The 19,016-nt window shown below is 52.0% G+C and overlaps 1 protein-coding gene across 5 annotated transcripts in view; it reads left to right on the top strand.

Annotated features, from left to right (window-relative positions):
- Positions 1–19,016, top strand: part of NCK2 (NCK adaptor protein 2) — a 151,246-nt gene that overhangs the window by 82,347 nt on the left and 49,883 nt on the right. For all 5 annotated transcript variants that reach the window (XM_051834899.3, XM_051834906.3, XM_051834882.3 and 2 more), the window contains one exon: positions 2,720–2,906. The gene's annotated coding sequence lies outside the window, so the exon portion shown is untranslated. The remainder of the gene's footprint in view (positions 1–2,719; positions 2,907–19,016) is intronic.

Genomic DNA, 19,016 nt, shown 5'->3' with positions numbered 1-19,016 from the left:
TGGGGAGTGAAGCAGCGGGTGGAAGATCTCTGCCCCCTCCTCTCTCTCTCCCCCTGTAACTCTGACTTTCAAATAAATGAATCTTTAACACAAAAAGACAATCTCAGTGTTCCAGTGAGCTTGGACAGTGCCTTGGGTATTGCATTGGGGGAGTTTGGTCTAAATTAAAGTGGAGGAAGAGGTGCCTCTCCCTCCTGCTTGTTTATTTGTGGAACGAGATGCCCAGGATGCCAGTGGAGTATTTTTAAAGACGAGTGCATGCCTCCTTCATATTCCCATCTGCCTGAGGCTGGCGGTGTAGAAAGTCGTGGAATGAATCCCTGGGCCTTCTGCCCCTCCGGGTGACCTTGGACCTGATGGGGGTTAGCGTGCAGACGATGTTGGTGTTTTGCACGGGGCTTCTGCTTTCCTGATGAGCTGGGAATCACAGGCTGTAATCAGGAGGTTTTGAATAAACCCCACATTCAACAGAAGCAGTGGGCGGACTTCAGCCAAGTCCATAAAGAGAGAGACCTTGATGGTCGTGTTTACGTCTCTGCACGTTGTGGGCTTAGTGCATTGACAGGTTGCCAATGAAGTGCTTTTCTCAAAGCAAACACTGCGCCCTTCATTTTTCACACTTGAATCCAATATGGCCACCAGCACCGGGAAGTGGATTTTTAAGCAGCTTCACTCCGACTGGCACTGCTGCAGTAGTTCAAGGCTTGCGCCTTCCCGTTGCCTGTGCCTTGGCTGATTTTGCATGGAGGCACCGTGCTCTGGCTTGTCCAGGCATCAGAGGACTCCGGTTCTCCACTGCTCTTTGGCTGGGGTCGGCCGTCCTGCAGCCGCCTGGCGCTGGGTTCCCTGTTGGTCTGAAAAGCGCATCTTCTACACGTTGACTTGGAAGGGCCTGGAGTCCTGTAAAACCCACCGGGCCAGGGCTCTGAAAGGCTGGATTGAGTTCTGAACTCCGAAACCTGTGAGGGACAACCATTGACCCTTCTCTGCAAAAGTAAACACCTGGAGAAACTTGGTTAGCTGCTTCTGGGGGCCCGGGAGTGGGCAGCTCAGACAGCCACACACACACGCATACACACTGACTCACTCACGCTCTAGCATTGGCCCAGGGAAGTCGGACACTAGGCAAAATCATTTTTCAGTTTCTTCTGGAGGCAACACAGATACGGTTGTGAGAGTGCACATAGAAGTAAGAGTCTCAGGGCCAGCACTGTGGCACAGTAGGCTGATCCTCCACCTGCGGTGCCGGCATCCCATATGGGTGCTGGTTCTAGTCCCGGCTGCTCCTCTTCCAGTCCAGCTCTCTGCTGTGGCCCGGGAAGGCAGTGGAGGATGGCCCAAGTGTTTGGACACCTGCACCCGCATGGGAGACCAGAAAGAAGCACCTGGCTCCTGGCTTTGGATTGGTGCAGCTCCGACTGTTGTGGCCCTTTGGGGAATAAACCAACGGAAGGAAGACCTTTCTCTCTCTGTCTCTCTCTCACTGTCTGTAACTCTACCTCTCAAATAAATAAATAAAATCTTTTTTTTTTTTTAAAAAAAAAAGAGTCTCAGATGCCAGTCCTTGCATTGCACGACACCCTGCCATCCTGTTTGCGACACTTGGCCAAGAGAAGGCTACATTTGCTATCTTGCCCAAATCTGGTGTCCCAGTGGTGATTGCCACCTTTTCCTTGCGTTAAAGCATATATACAAATCACGCAGCCTCCAAGATAACGCTGGAGAATTCATGAAGAAGAGTTAATTTTTAAAATCAAAATGTATGAACTTGCCTTATACCATTTTCATGATAGGCCTACTTGAATTATCTTTTTCTATTTGACTAAAATAGAATTCGATTTTTCTGTAGGGTATTTAACATTTTGGGGCATAATCATGGCTGGGGATGAATTAATAGATCTTTTCTGAGTGAACTGTCAAGACCAGATCCCCTCTGGGGCTGAAATGTAATTAAACATGCCAGTGAACTCGCTGGGAAGTCCCTTCCAACATCTAAGGCTTAAAATATTTACTAGGGCTTCGCCTGTAATGCTCACCTCGCCAGCTCTGGAGGGAGCAGCAGGTTCTCTTTGTCCCGCCCCCAGCCTCCTGGCTTCCTTGTCCTGGTGGGAATGGTGTTCTCAGATTGCCTGGAGGTGGGGCGATGTGTGTAGCCCCAGGCTGTGGGCCCTTCAGGTGGTGCCTGCCATGGAGCCAGGGCTGTGTGAGGTCTCCAAGAGAGGACTGCTGCTCCAAACCTCGCCCGTGCGCACTGCCACCCTGCTGTCTACTTGGGCCCCCAGACTGCGTCTCTCCACTTGGCAGCCCCCTTCTGTGTGGGTAGGAGGCTGGAGGGGAAGTCCCTTGATGATTGCCGGCTGCCCTGCGCTCCCCTTCCTTCTGTCCACCTGCTGGTCACAGCTGTGAGGAGGCTCTGCCCACCTTCTGCTCAGAGCTCAGGCCAGGATTGTGGGTACTTGTGTTCGGATAGAAATCTTTCAACATCAAGCAGTTTTTTCTAGGGCCAGTTAAAAACACGGGTGCACCATTTGGGATGGAAGATCTGCATATGTATGTGTCACTCTGTCCGCACTTCTGCTCCCTGCCACCCCCCTATCTCCAGCTCTGCCTTTCAGATAAATAAGCCGCTTTGGTTTCAGGCACATAAATAATATTTTGGAAGTGGTTACTCAGACTCGTGCAAACAGTCTAATATATGCTTCTTCCTGTTTCTTTTCAGATTTCATATAGTCCTTTCCTACAAGGGGTGTCCCAGATCCTAGTTCTCTGCTGAGATTTGAGTTGGATTTGAGATTTGGAGAATTCCTGCGGCTCGCTAGCTGCCAGTGTGGAAGCAGCTGGAGAATCAGTCTTTCTGAAGAGTTCTGCGTTTCGCCAGTCAACCTCCCGTTAACTGTGTGCCAAAGGTAAGCGGGCAGTTTTGTGCCATAAGCAGGCAGGTGACTGGGCTGCTTTGGCTTTGAGTGCTGAATTTGCAGCGTGCGTTGTAGACTCATCAGCTGGCGATATGTAGCCCCGATTCATTGGACCACTTTAAGTGGAAGCTTTCAAGGGATCTGGCTGGAAAAACTAGGTTATCTGCATTCTGGTTTTGGTGTGGGATAATGGTGAGGGTGGTGAGCACCTCCCACCTGTAGGATGGCACAGGGCTTCCGCTCCGCCAGCCCTGCACACACGGTTCTTGAACGTGTTCTCAGTTGGCACCTCCTGTATACTGCCCTGGGATGGGGATGTGGCTGCATATACAGGTAATACCTGCTTTCCCAGGGTGCTTTTAGTTTGATTCCAGCTTTGACGCAGAGAACAAAAGTCTACATCGGAAGAGAGACAAGCAGGTGAAAGATTCCAAGGACGGTTTTACCTGATTGAGAAACGCACTCCTGTGTGTTCTGCCAGGGTCTTAGCTGTCGTCCAGTACAAGGATGCTGGGTCCCAGGGGTCCAGCGGTGACCGATATTAAGCAAAAACGTGCACCTGTATGGTAAAACTGTTTCAGAGCTGTATCAGGTCGTTTGGGGCATTTGACTTAGAGTCCCAGTGACTGCTGGGTGCTTGGGTAACTCAGGTGCTGTCTCTGGCTGAGCCGTCAGAAGCGGTTTTTGAGAAGGTGGAATTGCCCCTCTAGAACACAGCCTCAGCGTTGCAAGAACAACCACCCCATACACGCTTTCCCCGAAAACCCGCCTTGGCTTCCAACATTTTCATAGTGCTTCAGAGTATCGTTGAATCAGTAATTTTGGACAGTGGACTCTCTTGGTTCCTATATAAATTTATGTCTTTAATAGAAATTAGAATTTCATTCTACTTGGTCTGAAACTGCTGTACTTGTGTTGCTTAACGACAGAGACGTGTTCAGGGAAATGGGTCGATCGGTGATTTTGTGGTTGTGCAGGTGTCATAGTGTGTACTTAGGTGAACTGAGAGTTCTACACCATCCCTGGGTGATGTAGTTTTGTGGGACCGCTGTTGAACAGATGGTCTGTCGTTGACCGAAACATGGCTGTGTGGTTCATGACTGCATGGAATCCTGGTTGAATGTGTGTTTTCTCCTGTACTCCTTTATTTATTCTTAATCTTCTAGGACCGTCTTCATTTCAATTAAGCCCTTTTTGATGTGTAGTAGTTAGAACAGCATAAAATTAATCTGTGTATTTCACAAGGCTGGGATCGAGAGTCTCCTGTTTTGTCGTGTTAACCTTTCATGATGTCTTTTGGAGAAAATGGCACAGTTATTTAGCTTGTTGTTTGTTAAGCCTTACAGGGTTAGGCTCTGGTTTAGACTTGAGAGCTGGGCACTCATGTGGCATGGCTGGCTTCATGTTCTCCTCCTTCCCTCCCTCCCCTTGTGCCTTTTTTTTTTTTTTTTGATGAAGATTTATTTTGTTTATTTGAAAGTCAGAGTTACACAGAGAGAGAAGGAGAGGCAGAGAGAGAGAGAGAGAGAGCGCAAGAGAGAGAGAGGTCCTCCATCCGCTGGGTCACTCCCCAATCGGCCACAACAGCTGGAGCTGTGCCGATCCCGAGCCAGGAGCCAGGAGCTTCCTCCGGGTCTCCTACGTGGGTGCAAGTGCTCAAGGACTTGGGCCATCTTCTACTGCTTTCCCAGGCCACAGCGAAGAGCTGGGTGGAAGTGGAGCAGCTGGGACTTGATGCCGGCACCGTAGGCTGGGGCTTTAACTCACTATGCCACAGCATCGGTCCCACCTTGTGCTTTGCTGTCTTGACCTCGTCAGTCCTAGGATTGTGGCCTCTTAGCTTCAAATCCCTTCCTGCATTCGCCAGGAGTGCCCACATGTCCCACTAGAACCTCAGCAAGACGGTCATCTCTCGGGTATCTCCGTTCTAATCCTACTTGATTCCTGAGACATGAGAGAACTCTTCTGACATCCCTGGTCACTCAGTGTTTTGCTAATTGTCCTTGAAGTGGAAGCTTTTTTAAGATTGAGTCATTTGTAGAAGCAGTCATAAATCAGTCCCTCTGTCAGCCCTCAGATCCGATCATCAGAATCTTCAAATAGTTCATCAGTAACAGAATCTGATACTGTTTTTCTAGAAAGTTCTTGTCACCAGTGGCATCAGCAGACCTGAGGTTGCTGGTCGTCCTCTGGAAAGCAGGGAGCCCCGAGGAAGAAGCTTGCTTACACACGGCGCCAGGGTCCACGTGAACACCCCGCAAGGGTGTGCTACGTAGAGGAGCCTGAATGTGAGGCTGCACACTGATTACCTGAAAACAAGAGTGCTCAGTGAAAATATCTGCAGCCAGTGATTGGTTTCTTTAAATTTGAAAGAGAGAGAGGAGACAGACCGTGAGAAAGAGAGATCTCCCACCTGCTGGTTCACTGCCCAAATGCCTGGTTTGGCCAGGATGGGGCTGGGCCACAGCCAAGAGCCAGGAAACTCAATCCTGGTCTCCCACATGGGTGGCAGGTTCCCAGCTGCTTGGGCCATCACTTGCTGCCCCTCAGAGCGCACATCAGTGGGAAGCTGGAATCACACGTAGGGCCAGGACTCAAACTCAGGTACTGCAATGTGGGATGCAGGTGTCTCAAGCAGCATCTTAACCACTGTGTCAAATACCCATGCCCCTATAATTTTACTGACTCATTTTTGCTTAATAAGTTCATGAGATCCATACCACAACCCTGGTTTATTTTTGTGGCTTAGAAAAATGTTCCTGGGGGAAAACCATGAGATGTAGCCATTTATGTAATACATATTTATCGTGAGCACCAACTGTATTATTCCAGCCAATTTTTCTTTTAGTGGCTGTTTTAGCAGCTACAAAAGTAGATAAAATGTGTTTCTGGATGCTGTTTTTCATGCCCTTGTGAAGTGGACTGGCCTATGACACCTCTGCAACTGTGGTGACTCCCGGGGTGAGGGTTCTGTAGCCAGTCCCTGAGGCGGGGAGGGACTGACCCTTTGGGGAGGGACCTGGAAAAGCCAGGGGATATTATATTTGGAACAAGACACCATGGGTCTCCTTGGCGCGGGACAGGCTGGGTGGAATTGCTGGGTAATGGGTCCTTGAGACTTTATAGTTCATTCTAGTAATAATGGGTTTGGTGACCAGCATGTGCTGTTTGGCATCTCTGAAGTGCCAGTGGGAGAAGCCACAGCTGGGTCAGCCTCGCCACCAGGCATGTCAGAAAGAAGTGGCAGCAGTGCCGGTCCTGTAGAGCAGTAAGGGGGATGTCAGCCTCGGATGAGACGTGGACCCAGGCCCGAGGCCCAGCGGAGGGGCCTGCCTAGGGTCTCTGCGCCTGTTTGCAGGTGGGGCACTGCCCTGCTCCCTGATCTCACCTCTGCACCTCCCCCCTCTGATCCTGCCTGCTTTGGGGAGTGGAGGCAGTGGGTAGAGCATGGTAGGAGACGCCTTCCTCTTGCTGCAGGGTTGTTAACTAACAACATGCATGATCTACATTTAATCCCTCCCACCCCGTGGCCTATGGTACCTGTCGTTGGAGGCTGTGACGACTTCCTGGGGACAGAGGATACTAAAGGCTGCAAGTGCTGTCTGTTGGAAAGCATCCTCATGGCGGGGAAGATGTTGGTGCCGTGGGGAAGGAGAGGCGGTGACCCAAGGGCTGAGTAATTGAGCCCTGGATTTCACACACTGTGCCAGACCCTGATAGGAAGGTCCACAGTGTAGTTGTCAGCAGGGCTGCTGTCCACCTAATTCCCCCTCCACTGTAGGAGAGGGTGGTTCTGATCGAGCAGCGGGCAGAAGAAAATGAAAAGCTAAGCCGGGACCGGTGCCGTGGCTCCCTTAGCTAATCCTCTGCCTGTGGCGCCGGCACCCCGGGTTCTAGTCCCGGTTGCTCCTTTTCCAGTCCAGCTCTCTGCTGTGGCCCGGGAGTGCAGTGGAGGATGGCCCAAGTCCTTGGGCCCTGCACCCGCATGGGAAACCAGGAGAAGCATCTGGCTCCTGGCTTTGGATCGGCGCAGTGCCAGCCATAGAGGCCATTTGGGAAGTGCACCAACAGAAGGAAGACCTTTCTCTCTGTCTTTGTCTATAACTCTACCTGTCAAAATAAAAAAAATAAAATGAAGAATTCCTTTAAAAAAAAAAAAAAAAAAGAAAAGCTAAGCCAAGCCTGTCCCTCTGACATCCAGAAACGTGCAACAGTATTCCTGAGTAAAAGTTCTACTGCCTACCTTTATCATAGCCTCAATTGATGGCAAGAGGAAGTTTTTCCCCGTTTATTTGCCAGTATTTCTGTGTCTATTTTGTGTCGATAAGCAAAGTACCTGAGACTGAGTAGGTTCGTAAGGAAGAGAGGTGGAGGTGAATATAGTGCCTGGCGCAGTCCGCTCTTGAGGGCAGCATCTGGGGATGGCGTGTGCCTGGCCGAGGCTCGAGGTGGCGCGGGGCCTGCCCTGTGTGTGTTCAGATCCCTGTCTTCTTACAGAGCCACCGGGATCCAATCTCAGAGCTCCCCCACCACTCTTTTTTTTTTTTTTTTTCCTGACAGAGTGGACAGTGAGAGAGAGAGAGAGAGGGAAAGGTCTTCCTTTGCCGTTGGTTCACCCTCCAATGGCCGCTGCGGCCGGCGCACCGCGCTGATCCGATGGCAGGAGCCAGGTGCCTCCTCCTGGACTCCCATGGGGTGCAGGGCCCAAGCACTTGGGCCATCCTCCACTGCACTCCCGGGCCACAGCAGAGAGCTGGCCTGGAAGAGGGGCAACCGGGACAGAATCCGGCGCCCCGACCGGGACTAGAACCTGGTGTGCCGGCGCCGCTAGGCGGAGGATTAGCCTAGTGAGCCGCGACACCAGCCCCCCCTCACTCTTAACTAATTCTGGTCACCCCGAGAGGTGCTGCTGCAAAATGCCATAGTCACAGGACGGTTCCCACCTCTTGGTCCCTCATGGTGGGAGTGGATTTTCAGCTGTGCCCAAGTCGCATCCGAGTCGTAGCCGGGTACTTAGGAAAACCGCCTGCCATTTCTCCTTCCTTGGGTCCTAGCCCGGCCTCTTGGTGTCCGGAGATTCCTGGTAGCTGTCTGCCCCATAGGGGTTGTTTAGAAAGCTTTTTTTTCCCCACACGAGACCCATTGCTTAGTCATTCCATTTTTAATGGTTGTTTATTTTCTTTTTAAAAAAATTTTATTTGAGAGGGTAGAGAGACAGCTCCCATCCACTGGTTCACTCCCCAAATATCCACAGTAGCTGGGGCTGGGCCAGGCTGATGCCTGCAGTAGCCTGCAGTAGCCAGCAGCCAGGAAGTTAATCCAGGTCTCTCATGTGGGTGGCTAAGGAGCTGGGTGAGCTCGAATCAGGAGCAGAGCTGGGACGTGAATGCAGGCACCCCCGTATGGGATATGGAATCCCAGCTGGTGTCCTAACATTAAATGCCCACCCCAGAGTTTTTAGGGCTATGGCTGCTATGGATGGAGGGCCAGAGGCCCTCTCTTACCTGGAAGTCAGTTGCTGATTCTCTGTAGAGGTGCCCATCCCAGCCCCTCACTGCTGCTTACAGGGGCCCCGAGGAGGGTGCCAGAGAGGAGCCTGTGCGGCCTGGCTGATGGCTACTTCCTTAGTGGGTCCTGAGTGCCAAGGGCCTCCCATCTACGGAGGCTGGATCTGTGCTGATTGGCTGAGTGATTGTCCAGCATTCCTTTCACCACGGGTACCCTGGCAGCACAGTCATCAGGAGCATCTCCGACGTACAGGCACGTGGTGGGAGCCTGTCGGCGGGCCTGCGCCTCCTGGGTACCCTCCCTGTCTCCTGTGCAGACGCTGGGACCTTACTTGGTAGACGCAGGCTCGAAGCTTCCGGGGAGCATAGGTGAATTACCCAGGGCCACTGTGCCAAGTGTGCCCGAGAGCTTGACCCGGGTCTGCTGCTGCCCCAGCGCCAGCCCCTACCAGTACCATTTCTAAAGAGAACTTTTCACAGTGTTACCGTAAAATCAACGGGGAAATCCAGTCTGGTAAGCAGAACAAAACTAAAGCTCACGCTGCTCTGGCCGCCCACAATGGAGACACAATAGTAGCAGGCAGAGGTGGACGGATAGGTCCTGGGGACACCCCTCGCCACTGTGCAATGCCCCAGGACCGCCAGACACGCTCAGTACCAAGCACACATGAACAGTTTCCTGCGTGGACCCTGGAGCAGCACACTCTGGTGGGAACCACAGAGTCATCCCCGCCCTGGTACAGACGTCTACTTCTGACTCCCCACTCAGGGTTTAGTGTCCTGAAGGCCCACACCTGCTGCCCGGCACACACGGGCTGGCAGCACTGTGCTGTCTCTCTGGAGGAGAACTGCAGGGGTGATAGGATATAAAGCTGCGTGCGGCCCATCTCTTTAGTTTGGCTCTGCTCCATCCACGTCGTCTGCAAAGCCCAGCCCAGGGGTTCTTCAAGTAAGATACACAGCCAGATCTGAGTTACCAGCAGTCCTTGTTGTCCGGTGCTGGTCTGTACCAGGCAAGTAGCATAGCCTCTCTGGTTTCATTTTCTTCTTGTATAAGATGTAGCAGCATGAGCTTTAGTGTGTCTTTCTCAGAATTGATTTTCCCACTGATATTATTATTATTATTATATTATAAACGTTCTCTTTGGAAGGGGTGCCAGCTCCCATGATGTCATAAAAAACATTTTGATGGGGGCCAGCACTGTGGCATCCCATATGGACGCCGGCATCCCATCTCTCTCTCTCTCTCTCTCTGCCCACCTTCTCTCTCTGTGTAACTCTTTCAAGTAAGGAAATAAATCTTAAATATTTTGATGGTGCTCAGTGCTTGTTGGGTGGAAGGGGACCCCGTCCTGCCTGGTTTGTGACTGAGGAGGTTGTGTGCAGCCTTGCCGCACGTGTGCCCCAGCCCCCACAGCACGCTGGTGAGGATCCAGCGTGACTACTGCCTTCGAGAGGCCGGGAAGGGCCACGCTTCTAATGGTCGTGGCTGTTGCCCTGCCGCAGCCCTGCCTCGCCTGACTTTGCTCCTGGAGGCGCGTGCGCAGGCTGTGGTCAGAAGCAGCCAGGGCCAGTGTGGACCCCTAGCCAGAGGGGTCGCAGCGGCCACGTCCCTCCTGAGCACCCAGGCCCTTAGGGGGTAGGGGGATTCGGGAGCTGGTTTTCAGTCCTCTACCTTGTCTCCAGCTTGTTTCCTGGCTGCTGACACCGTTCTGGGTTTGAGTTCATTTGTTCCTTCTCATCTCACGTGCGTGACTGCATAGTGGAATGCCTGGTCCATAACTGCTACATCTCCACGAAACGCATGGATCCCCCTTATCCCTTCCCTGGCGGATACGTCCCAAGACCCCCCCACGGAAGCCTGACACGGCGTAAAGCCCTGTTTTCTCCTGGGCAGACAAACCTGCGGTGAAGTTTTTTTGTTTTTTGGTTTTTTTTTTGACAGGCAGAGTGGACAGTGAGAGAGAAAGACAGAGAGAAAGGTTTCCTTTGCCGTTGGTTCACCCTCCAATGGCCACTGCGGCCAGCGCACCGCGCCGATCCGATGGCAGGAGCCAGGTGCTTCTCCTGGTCTCCTGTGGGGTGCAGGGCCCAAGCATTTGGCCATCCTCCACTGCACTCCCGGGCCACAGTAGAGAGCTGGGCTGGAAGAGGGGCAACCAGGACAGAATCCGGCACCCTGACCAGGACTAGAACCTGGTGTGCCGGCGCCGCAGGCGGAGGATTAGCCTAGTGAGCCACGGCGCCGGCCCTGTGGTGAAGTTTAATGTATAAATCAGACACAGTAGGAGACTAACCATGATAAAGTAAAATAGAACCGTGATCACCGGGGACCCCTGAAGTTACGGAATGCGGTTTCTCCAGACGCCCCAATTCCTCCTTAAACGGCAGGGCCTGTGGGTCCCTGAAGCTGCGGAAGAGACCCACAGTGCACTGCTGCCACCCCCACCCCTGCAGCTCTCACGGGGAGTGAGTGCGAAACACAGCAGGCTTGACCCAACCCGCAACTCCCGACCCCACCCCAGGCTTGTTTCTTAACTGTTTCTGTGAAGAAAGGAATGGCAGAGAAAGACATCTCCCATGTGCTGGTTCACTCCCCAGATGCCCACAGCAGCCAGGGCTGGGCCCGGCCAAAGCCGTAGGTGGCAAGGGCCCAGGCACTCTGGCCATCTTCCCCTGCTTTCTCAGGCTCATCAGCTGGGAGCTGGGTGGTAAGCGGAGCAGCCGGGACTCGAACCAGGGACTCCGATGTTGGACTGTGAATGTCCCAAGGCAGGGGCTTAAGCCACCAGGTTTGTTTGTGTAGAGGGTTTGAGACATGCAACAAAACGTTGAAGTCACCCAGGAGTTTCGTTGCAGATCTTGTCAGAGTAGAAGTTCTGGGGGAGCCACACACGGAAAGCAGGTGTTCCCTGTCTTTAGTCTTGTTCTGGCAAGGCTTCTTGGGGGGAAAAGCTAAATGCAGGCCATCTTTTTTTTTTTTTTTTAAGATTTATTTATTTATTTGAAAGTCAGAGTTACATAGAGAGAGAGAGGTCTTCCATCTTCTGGTTCATTCCCCATTTGGCCACAACGACCCAAGCTGTGCTGATCTGATCTTCTGGGTCTCCCAGGCAGGTACAGGGGGCCCAAGGACTTCAGCCATCTTCCAGTGCTTTCCCAGGTCATAGCAGAAAGCTGGATCGGAAGTGGGGTGGCCAGGACTCGAACCAGCGCCCTTATGGGATGCCGGCACTGCAGGCGGCAGATTTACCCACTGCACCACAGCGCCAACCCCAATGCAGGCCATCTTTGAGCTGACCACAGTTTCTAACCTGAGAGCTCATTTTTTAAGACAGCTTTCCGAAACCTTGGTCGTGTTTGCCCAGTGCTTGGGTACCCAGCCTCTCTGTAGTGTGAGCTTGGGGGAGGTCTCTGGAGGAGGGGGGTGTGTGTATGTCTGTGCATGTGCCACATGTGTGTGCGTGGGGTTGTGCTGCCGTGGCTGTGTGTCCGCCTCCCGCCTTCCTCTCTCTGGCCTGGATGTGGTGGGAGAAGTTAATAAGCAAGAGGCCTCTGGTCTTGGGATTCTAAGGGTGGTCCCGCACGGGCAGTTTTGGCTGCCACAGTGCACGGAATCTGTAGGGGAAACGTTAGCGAAGTCAGGAGCTTGTCTGCCATCCGAGTCTCACGTCTGGGAAGATGGAGCAGGGGTTCCCCGAGCTGCTGATGTGCTTGCTGGCTTTTGCCGGCTGAGTGAGGCCGCGTGTGCAAGGAGTCTTGGGTAGGTGTGGGGTGGGGTGGAGTGAGGCCTGGCCCCCATAACCTCTGCCTCTCCCCTCTCTCCCCAGGCGCTCCCTAAGTCAGTGCCTGCCAGCTGCATGCTAGGGTCACCTGGGAGGCTCAGGGTCCTCTCTGCAGACGGGGCCTGGCCATCTGCATCGCTGCACCCTGTGATTTACATTGGGGAACCTTCTACTCTGAGGGCCTCCATCTGCGAGTTTGCCTGTACTCACATTCACATTTTAATTAATGCACCAGTCTTCAAAATCCCATGCCATGACTAATTAGTGTTTGCTGGTGGTTCTGATCCTTGGTCCTGACGGGGAGCTCACTCTGGGTGGAGGCCACCTCATGTGCAGAAATTAAACAGAATGTAGAGGAGAAACAGGAAGCAGCACCGGGCACGTCCCAGCATGCCAGCAGAAGGCGCACTCCTGCCTCCTTGCCTCATCTTTCCGGCACTGGGGGTCTGGTGGGGAGCATGGTGGGTCCCTGGAAGAAGTCAGCAGAGAAATCACGCTGTAGAGTCCATGTCGCCGCATAGCCGAGAATGGTCATTTTTCTTCTTAAGGATTTTTTTTTCATGGCCCTTATTTTTACCCAGTGGGACTGTTATCTGGGTCACCAGTGGAGCCTGGAGGGATGGATGTATTTATAACCTTCCAGCAGGAAGTGTGTATACACTGCCCTGCCAGTCGCCTTATCCCCCAAGTGTTGGCCGTGTGCCCCGTTACATAACCAGACCCTCTGTCCCCAGGATTGGACTCCCTTATGTTGCAATGTCCTGCTGACCAGGACGGGAGCCTCTGTGTAGCCAGAATGATTGCATTCCGTCCTTTTTAAACTCCAGAACAAGATGCTGGAATGTTCCATGTTTCCCCAGAAGGCTGACCCCCATTGGGTCTGGTTCTGTCACATGGGGTAGTTCGCTTGCAGTATGGATGATCTGTTTGGGGTGGGGGAGGCTGTCGTTTCGACTGTTTCAGGAATGGAAAACTTAAACTGGAATATGGAACGCATTACCTGATCACTTGGTGTTTTTCTGCAAAGATACAACTGATAAACCAGAAATTCCTCATTCTCCCATTGAAACCAGATTCTAAGCAGATTGCGTGCTAAAGGGCCCTGAACTCCATTGTTCAGTCCAGGTGCCCTGGGCTTGGGCCATCCCTCACTTAGCCACGGTGCTCTTCCTTCTCGACACCAGGTGCTGCCATGTTAGGTGTCCTTTCCTCTGTCCTAGGAGCTTCCCGCTGGCCCCCATCTTGTCCTGACACATTCCAGAGACAGGTTGTACAAGGAGTCTTGTTCAAGTTCACGGAAAATGCATGTCATGGGAAAAACTCTGCATGGATTCAATAAAGTTTCTGTACCAAAATAAGCTTACTTTTTCTTAAAACTTATCTGTTTGAGAGGCCGAGCGTGTGCTCACGTGCTCCCTCCCATCTGCTGGTCACTCCGAAATGCTTGCAACGGCTGTAGCTGGCCTAGGACGGAAGCTGGGAGCCAGGAACTAAAGCTGGGTCTTCCACGTAGGTGACAGGAAGCCAGTTACCTGAGCCATCCCCAGGGCCTGCTGGGGTCTGTATTAATGAGAGGACAGTCAGGAGCTGGATTTGAGAACCGAACCCAAGTAATCTGACATGGGATGTGCTCTGCTAACTGCTGGGCTAGACAGTCTGCCCCCTAAAGTGAGCTTGTAATTCCATTTTTCCATAAACTTTTTTTCTTAAAGATTTTTAATTATTCGAGAGAGAGAAAGAGGGAGAGGGAGAAAGAGAGAAATCTTAGATGCACTGATTCACGTCCCAGATGACTACAATGGCCAGGGTTGGGTCAGGTTGAATCTAGGAACCAGGGGGTTCATCTGGATCTCCCATGTGGGTGCAGGGGCCCAAACACTGGGACCATCTTCTACTGCTTTCACAGGCCATTAGCAGGGAGCAGCTGGCAAATGAACCAGCGCCCATGTGGGATGCCAGCATTGCAGGCAGCTGCTTTACCAACCCTACGCCACAATGCCATCCTCTCCACAAAGTCTTTGAAGCACTTTCGTAGCTATGTGTTGAAATTAAAAGTGCAAAGATATACTATGCAAAAATTAATCAAAAGAAAGCAATGAGTGGTTATATTAATAGCAGATAAGAACACTTAAGACTAGAGACAGGGATCAGGGATAGAAAAGTCTGTTTACCAAGAAGACATAATATTTCCAAGCATGCATGCACCAAACAGTGGAGCTGTGAACTAAGTAAAGCAACAGCTGATTGAATTACAATGAAAAGTCTACAGTTCTACTTGGAGATATGCACAGCTCTGAACAGTTGTTAGAGCGACGACCCAGAAAGTCAGCGAGGAATCGGAACTCACCTTTATCCGTCGGTGCGATCTAATTGATTGATTACACTCTCTCCAACAGCTGCAGAGTGGACATGAACTTCTCAGGCACCCACAGAACATTAGACTGGATCCTGGGCCAAAAACCAATTGCAGCAAATTTTAAAGACTCAAACTCACACAGTATGAGCGCTCTCACACTGACATACTTTCTGGGGGTGGGCATTGTGGTGCAGTGAGTTAAGCCACCACTTTTGGGGCACACTTGTCCCTTATCAGGGTGCCTGGGTTCATATCCCGTCCTCACTTCCATTCCAGTTTCCTGATACCGTACACCCTGGGAGGCAGTGGTGATGGCTCAAGTACTTGGGTCTTTGCCACCCACATGGGAGATCTGGATGGAGTTTCTGACTTCTGGCTTTGGCCTGACACCACTCCTGGTACCTGAGTCTGTACTTCTTTCAATATTAAAAGTTAAAATATTTTTTAAAAAGAGAAAAATTGGGGTAGATGTTTAGCCAAGTGATTAGAGTACCTAAGTATCTTTCTCTCCCCTTCCTGAATAGAGGCATAAACAAATAATAATTTTAAAATTGTTTAGAAGATTAACTTTTTTTTGAGATTTATTTATTTATTTATTTGAAAGAGTTACAGAGAGAGAGAGAGAGAGAGAGAGAGGTCTTCCATCTGCTGGTTCATTCCCCAGATGGCTGTGGAATGGCCAGTGTCAGTCTAGGGCAGAGCCAGGAGTTTTTTCTGGGTTCCCAAGGTGGGTGCAGCCACTTGGGCCATCCTCTGCTGCTTTCCCAGGACATTAGCAGGGAGCTGGATTGGAAGTGGAACAGCTGGGACCGGAACCGGTGCCCGTGTGGGATGCTGGTGTTGCACTAGGGGTCTTTACCTGCTATGCTACAGTGCCCGGCCCCTCAACTTGTTTCTTTTAGGATAAGTCTGTAGTTTAGGGTCTAAAAAATTTTCTATATTTACATGGTAATTGATGAGAAGTCATAAAAGGCAGAAATAGAATGGGGGCAGGGAGGAGCGGGCTCATTTACAGGTTGCTCTAGAACATGTTCGCCTCATCAGCAAATGTCCCTGTCCCTGTCCTCCTCATGGGGCCCCGTCCTGTGAAGGGACTTGAGAAAGTCCATGGACGTGGAATGAAAAGGTAGGGACTCTCTGCTGCAGTCTGTGAAACCCGTGTATGGATTTTTCATAATACGCATTTTCTGGGAATGTTTCTGCAAGCCCCCGGATGCCTGGACTTCACATGTACGGAGCATGCACCAGACAGGGAGGGCTGCCAGTCACTGGTTTTTCAGCTGCTCCCGCAGGGTGACCACTGTCCCTGCCTGGGTCTGAGTTCGCATGCCTTCTTCGATGCACTGGGTCTGAGTTCACGTGGCCAGTCTCTCTGAGGGTCAGACCTTTCCAGACATGGGTTTTATTTTCTTACCAGAACCCAGAAGAGCTGATGCCTTGTTTTAGGTGGCGGTAAGTGGAGTGCCAGGCTCGAAGGTGCAGCCACAGTGGGCGGGCGACTTGGGAAGGGTCGCAGAAGCCACCAGTGTAGTACTAGCTCTGAGCACCCCTGTCTTTCTACTTGGCCTTTGTATTTCCTTTCCTGATATTTAATAGGTACAACATGTCCTGAGGTGTCATTTATACATTTATGGGGCATGGTAATAAAACACATACCTAGGAGCACACCTCCCAATCTAAAAACTAGAATGTCAATAAAAAAAAAAAGTTTCACTGTGTATGTAAGCCTGAGCAATATTGTTTAGCCTTATTTGTGTGAAGGCCTTTTGCAAAGAGCACCGTGTTGTATGCAGTCCTTAGACTTCTTCCCGTCCCAGCTGTTCCTCACAGTCATCAGTGTGTTTGGGGGAAGCCCTGGTTTCTTTGTTTTCACTGCTGTGTGATAATGGAAGTTGTGCTGTGATACCACCCCTTATCCCTTCTCCTGTTGTCTGGGCGTCTTGGTTCTCCTTTCCCACCATGGTAAACAGTGCTGCTGTGAGCTTCGTTGTGCGAGTTTCCTGACCCACAAGTGCAGGGTTTCTCTACCACCTAGAAGTAGGAGTGGAATTTCTGCCTTGAATTTACGTCAGTGTTCAGCTTTACAGGAGAATTCCAGATTGTTTTCCAAAGAAGTCATTTCCTTGTACTCCCCAGTAGAATATGAGGGTTCCCTTTCTTTGCCTTACTTTCCTAATACTTCTTATCAACCTTTTTCATCTTGACCCATCTAGGGTAAAATAGTATGATGAACTCAGATTATGAATGAAGTTTAGCATTTTTTTAATGTTGATATGCACTTTATGCTGCCTGTGTGATGTCTGTCTTTTTCTGCTTTTCTGCTGAGTTGTGGGTCTTTTTTCTTGGTGAACTGTAGCAGTTTTTATATATTCCAGATACCTGTTCTTTGCTGTCTGTGCCACTCAGTACAGCTTTCCATGTTGTTGTGTGATGGGAGAATCTTGTGTTCTTTTAGCTCTGTTGAATGGCCCGTGTACTTTTTGTGTTGTCCCTGTGTTCAGTGGCCATGAGTGTGCAGGAAGAGCCCACAGTCGAGTTGGTTTAGGTCTTAGGGGTCTGAGCAGAGGAGTGACACAGAGCCCCTTGAACTTGAGCGGTGTCCCCGGGCTGCCCTTGGGAACTAGGCTGGAACAGAGGGAATTGCTGGGGGCATGGAAGTGGAGGGATGAGTCAGGGGAGTGCTGGCAGTCCAGAGCTGGGCCAGTGTCAGGAAGCAGTGGGACAGGGAGAGTAGGTGTGGTGGGGAGCGAGGGCGGCGGGGAGAAGGCGCTGTGCCCCGGGGTTGCCGACGGGTAGGGTGCAGCCCAGGAGAGAGGACCCTGGTGGCTGAACGCTCGACATCCTGTAGCTCACAAAGAAGGCAGTACTGCGGGGGCAGAGGATTTTGTTGCTGTTTGTTTACTTGCTTGGTTTTCTTCTTTTTTTTGTGGGGAGAATCGAGAGTTCTCTTCTGGGCGCATGAGGTCTGGGGTGCACACGGGCCATCCCCAGGGAGAAGCCTGGTGGTTGACGGGGAGAGCAGTGGTGGCGATCTCCCTGTGGGGGCTGCAGGAGAGGCCCTCACACAGCCTGGCCAAATGCACAGGTAGAACCAGCTGGGCGCCTGGCAGGAGTAGTCAGCGAGGAAGAAGTTCAGGAAGGCCAGGCACCAGGTAAAGTCTGCGTTTTGGCTGGATGGTGTGGGGAGGCCCACTGGCGTGGGCAGTGTGACCATGGCATAGCCTGGTAACCTGGGACAGGAAGCAGGTGGGAGGTGGCGGGGAGAGGGGAGATGGCAGAGTGGACAACTTGACGGAAGAGAGTTTGCTGCTACAGAGGAGAGATGGTGGGTGGAGATGCAAGGAAAAAAAAATTTCAAAAGCCAGAGAGACAGAAGCAGATCTATCTGTAGGTTCACTCTCCAAATGTCCGCAGCAGCTAGGGCTGGGGCAAGCCACAGGCTGGAGCTGGGCACTCAATATGGTCAGAGACCAGAGACCTCCTCGCCTCACCACTGCTGCTTCCCAGGGTGCCCGTTAGCAGGAAGCTGGAGTCCGGAGCCGAGCCGGGACTTGAACTGAACCCAGGTAGTCTCTGAACGGTGCCTGAACCATTGCACCAAACACCTGCCCCAAGTGGTAGAGGGTTTCTATGCTGGAAGACGCTGCAGCGTGCATGGTGCTAAATGGGGTGGTCCCAAAAGGCACGGCAGAGCCGGGGTTGGGTGACTGTAGGCATAGCTTGCCTCGGAAACGCGAAAGGTGGATTCGTTACACAGAGTAGGATGGGCATCCTGGGGGCCCCCAGACCCCTTGCCTGTGATACGAGGGACAGTAGAACATTCACTCCATAGGCACCTGGGGCCCTCCTCAGTTCAGTCGACTGGGGATGCAGACAGCAAGGGAGATGTTAGAGGTAGAGAAGAAGGGTGTGCACTAGGCCCTCAGAGACGGGAGAGGGCGTTCCCTCCGCAGTGGCCTTGGCCCTCTGCCGGGCGCACCCTGGAGGCTGGGGAGCAGACACGCGAATGGGACCAGCTGGCCAGGACAGGGCGTGGCCGGTGCAGGGGGGATGTGCCCAGAGCTGCCGCTGGAAGAGGAAAAGGGACATTCGTGCGGGTTTTTAATTTCCAGACATAAAAATGGTAGAACTCTTGAGGAACATTCTTAACTTTCTTTGCCATATACTTCTTTTTTTTTGTTTTTGTTTTTGTTTTTTTATTTTTGACAGGCAGAGTGGACAGTGAGAGAGAGAGACAGAGAGAAAGGTCTTCCTTTGCCGTTGGTTCACCCTCCAATGGCCGCTGCGGCCAGCGCGCTGCAGCCGGCGCACCGCGCTGATCCGATGGCAGGAGCCAGGAGCCAGGTGCTTCTCCTGGTCTCCCATGGGGTGCAGGGCCCAAGCACTTGGGCCATCCTCCACTGCACTCCCTGGCCAGAGCAGAGAGCTGGCCTGGAAGAGGGGCAACCGGGAC

The sequence above is a fragment of the Oryctolagus cuniculus genome, chromosome 2 (assembly GCF_051225735.1).
Source record: "Oryctolagus cuniculus isolate XC-2025 breed Fujian yellow rabbit chromosome 2, ASM5122573v1, whole genome shotgun sequence".
Taxonomy (NCBI): domain Eukaryota; kingdom Metazoa; phylum Chordata; class Mammalia; order Lagomorpha; family Leporidae; genus Oryctolagus; species Oryctolagus cuniculus.
The sequence above is the reverse complement of the archived record's forward strand: the minus strand, read 5'-3'. Positions and strand labels throughout refer to the sequence as shown.